The 3,501-nt window shown below is 39.4% G+C and overlaps 1 pseudogene; it reads right to left on the bottom strand.

Moving 5' to 3' along the window:
• Nucleotides 1-2,414: 2,414 nt before the first annotated feature.
• LOC122747373 lies at nucleotides 2,415-2,906 on the bottom strand (annotated as a pseudogene).
• Between the last annotated feature and the right edge of the window lie 595 nt (nucleotides 2,907-3,501).

The following is a 3,501-nucleotide window of genomic DNA, read 5'->3' as shown; positions in this document are numbered from 1 at the left end:
GCTTTAAAATTTTCAGAACAACTTACATATCTCATTTTTCATTTTATCCTCATAAGGTAGATGTTATTATATTCTCTGTTTTACAGATAGATGCTATTATTATCTCTGTTTTACACACAAGGAAATCATGAGACTTGTGCATGGTTACATAATTAATAAATGTCTGAGTTATAATTCGAACTCAATTCTTCATGATCCAAAAAGCAGCATTCTATTTAGTATACCACATAGGCTCTCAGATGGCTATTTTATAAATTCTTTTTAAAAATTCTAATAGCTCTAATTATAGTGCTTGTTTGTCAGAATGAAAACTGAAAAACAAATACACAAAACAGTTGATTACTAATTGTGGACTGAAAGCAGTAAGGGTTTCTACAACACCAGACAAAAGAATTCTGAGTTTTCCCTGAGATAAAGTTGAACAGTTCCAGTTTCTTCAGTGTTTATCAAAATACAAAAGAAAAAAAAAGAAAAAAATGTTTTCAGATTGCAAATCACACCCTTGTACTATGAGGAGTTGGTAAACGACATTTCAGGGCACCAGGGTGGCACAGTAGATAGATTTTGAAGTCAGGAGGACCTGAGTCCATATCTGGGTTCAGACACTCACTAAGCTGTGTGACCCTGGGCATGCCACTTAACCTTGTTTGCCTCAGTTTCCTCATCTGTAAAATCAGCTGGAGAAGGAAACGACAAACCACTCAAGTATCTTTGCTAAGAAAATCTCAATTGTGGTCACGAAGGGTTGGACATGACTGAACAACAAGAGCAAATGACATTTCACACATATATAGATAGGGGTATTATTCCAAAACAGGACTGGATACTTCTAGAATGGAATGAAGCTCTATTGCTCGGTTCATTTTCTTTCAAAATCTTGACCTCATAGAGAAATACCTAATGTTCTAGCCTTAGTCTTTGAAATATCTCCAACTGACTTTTGGAACTAACATAGACTGTATTTACTGCAGAGAGGTTTCTGTAATGGTTTAAAGCAGAAGCAATATTCACTTGACCAAAATTAAAAGGCTGGGTTTTTTTGTTCCCCAAAAATGTCAAGAATCTCTTCTCAATGTTTATAACCAGCCATCTTTTTTTCCTTCCTAAGAGTTATTCAAGCATGATGGAGAACAAATTACAGATTGACCTGAACTGCAGGGGGTGTTTGTGGGGGAGAAGTCTGGTTATAAATGGCTCTCAACATGCAGCCTGCTTTGAACCACAACCTCAAAGTCTGCTTCTTTGTTTGTTTTCTAATAACCATCCATGTGAGCACAAATACAAGGGCAAGCTCTATGAAATATGCAAAGATCCAAAGACATGGCATTACATGGATCTCTCTTTTAACCATGCAAAATTTGACTTTTATCATCATTTCTCAAGTTTCACATGAGAAATCACAGTCAATTGCAATGGTCTGATATTCAAGTTGTTACTGCAGCACCAACACGAAACATACTTTTTCCCTTCTATGTACTGAAGTGTTTTATTTGTTTTTTTATTTTTAATTTTTCTTGCTATTTAAAAAAAATATCTTGAGGGGGCAGCTAGGTGGCTCAGTGGATAAAGCATCAGCCCTGGATTCAGTAGGACCTGAGTTTGAATCTGACCTCAGATAGTTGACACTTACTAGTTGTTTGACCCTGGGCAGGTCACTTAACCCTCATTGCCCCTCCTCCCACCCCCACGCCCCACCCCCAAAAGTATCTTGAGTTCAGGTTAAAATATGTTGTCATTCCGTCACTTTTCAGTTATGTTTGACTTTTTGTGACCCCATTTGGGGTTTTCTTGGTGGAGCTACTGGAGTGGTTTTGCCATTTCTTTCTCTGGCCCATTTTACAGTTGAGTTAATTGAGGGAAACAGGGTTAAGTGACTTGTCCAGGGTCATACAGCTGGGAAGTGTCTAAAGCCAGATTTGAATCAGGAAGATGAGTCTTCTTGACTTTAGGCCTGGTGCTCTATCCACTGTGCCAGCCTTTCAGGTTAAAAACCAGCCATCAAAATGGATCTACACACAGAGTTCACAAGCTGGTAGGAGTAGCATTCAGCTATGCTGCTGCATGTTAACTCTCAGCAACCCAAGTGTCAATGCACTTAAAAACCTCTTCTCAGTAATCAAAGATTAATTGATTTTTTTAAAACAATAACAATAATTTAAAAAGCTGAGTAAAATTACATAGAAATGCCAGAAACTGTCCCACTGGAAACATAAACTATTTACATTACATAAGAAACCTGTTTTTAGGTCTGTTTTTGCCTCATTTACAGGATGGTTCATCACGTGTTGTGACAAGAGATAGGAAAGAACAGCTTCCAGTACTCCATACCTCAAAGTAGCATAGTTTGCCTCATGAGAGTGAAGCAAAGGGTGAAGAGGAAGAGACAGAAAGAGGGAGGAAGAACTTTTGTTGTTTCAGTTCTGCTTTTGGGGCTGATCGAACAACGAGTCCAGGCCTTCATAGAGCCCCTCCCCACTAGTGACACAGGTGGCTCGGAGGGATCAATTTCTGCAATGTAGAGAATGCAGTCCAAGTTCTTCTGTGATTTCAGCTGCATTCATGGCATTGGAAATCCTCTTTGTTAGCAAACTGTAAAAAGATAGCATCTCTGAGATCTGCCAACATTCGCCTCAGTTCTTCTCAGGTCTTGTTCACTCCTTCTCTATCATTACTGGCAACCACAAAAATCAGTCCTTGTATATTCTGGAAGTAACAGTGCCATAGGGGTTGGAGCTTGTCCTGGCCACTGACATTCCACACTGTGAAGCAAATGTTTTTGTATCCTTCAATTTCTATTTTGAAACCTATAGTGGGAATAATAGTTTTTACCCAGCTTCAATTTGGACAAAATAGTATCCTATAGCATCCAAATCAATTATTAGAATTCACATTTTTCCTTCCTTCCTCCCTCCCTCTATTCCTTCCTTCTTTCCTTCCTTCCTCCCTCCCTCCCTCCCTTCCTTCCTTCTTTCCTTCCTTCCTTCTTTCCTCCTTTCCTTCCCTCCCTCCTTCCTTCCTTCCTTCCTTCCTTCCTTCCTTCCTTCCTTCCTTCCTTCCTTCCTTCCTTCCTTCCTTCCTTCCTTCCTTCCATCCTCCCTCCCCCCTCTCTCCCTGTTACATTGTGTTGGTGGGCTCACATATTTCATCAGAACATAGATGCATTTTGCAGAACTACTACTTAGGAATTTTTCATTTCAACTTGACACTGTACTGTCCAAACAACTCACACTGTTTTTGTTGGTGAAATGGGCCAGGCTTGGTCCAATGAACTTGTTGGGAGTTATCTTCTCTAAGAACACTTGGAGTAAATACCAGAGATTGCTCCCATCTTAATATTCTGCTGTGACATCATAGGATTCATGACTTTTAGATTTTATGAATTAACTCAGTTACTTCCAAGGCTGGACATGTCAATCTCAGGATATATACTCATTAGCCTGAGATCAAAAAGAATAAACAGGAAAGGAGAAAAGGTAGCCAGGGACCCAAGTGTGAGGCCCC

Source organism: Dromiciops gliroides, chromosome 3 (genome assembly GCF_019393635.1).
Source record: "Dromiciops gliroides isolate mDroGli1 chromosome 3, mDroGli1.pri, whole genome shotgun sequence".
Lineage (NCBI taxonomy): Eukaryota > Metazoa > Chordata > Mammalia > Microbiotheria > Microbiotheriidae > Dromiciops > Dromiciops gliroides.
Note: the sequence above shows the minus strand (reverse complement) of the source record. Positions and strands in the feature narration are given on the sequence as shown.